We start from the raw sequence: 606 nt of genomic DNA, 5'->3' as shown, positions 1-606 counted from the left end.
AAAAAAAAAAAAAAATAGGAGGGGAAATATTTTTTTCCCCCTTTAAAAAAAAAAAATGTAATATCCTGTAGAAAAAACTTGATGGATTAAAAAAAGAAATCGTTTCTTATTATCATTTGCTTGGACTTGCAAAAATATGTTATTACAAATCTTTATGGTTACGTAATAATAATAATAATAATAATAATAATAACAACAACAACAACACGATAAATTTTCTTTAGTTGTTTTAATATTAATGTAGTTTTTGGTTTTGTTTTTATATATAGAGAACACGCCCTACCTTTATAATCGAATGTTTTACCTTAAATTTTTTTTGTGACATTTTGATGTGACACGTGGTAGGGATCCTCTTTCGTCATAATCATACCGCAAACTTAAAATTTTTTCGAGGGGGGAGGGGGAAAATTGTTTAATTGTATAAAGTGACATTGGAGTAATCAAGTGGAATAGTATAAAAAAAAAAAAATTTATATACATTTAATGAAAATTTGCTAGTAATAAGTTATGTAACTTGCTTGTAATTTGATTTTTCTATCTCTCTCTCTCTCTCTCTCTCTCTCTCTCTCTCTCTCTCTCTCTCTCTCTCTCTCTCTCTCTCTAAAT

The sequence above is a fragment of the Pediculus humanus genome, genomic scaffold (genome assembly GCF_000006295.1).
Source record: "Pediculus humanus corporis 1103172108322 genomic scaffold, whole genome shotgun sequence".
Taxonomy (NCBI): Eukaryota; Metazoa; Arthropoda; class Insecta; order Psocodea; family Pediculidae; genus Pediculus; species Pediculus humanus.
The sequence above is the reverse complement of the archived record's forward strand: the minus strand, read 5'-3'. Positions refer to the sequence as shown.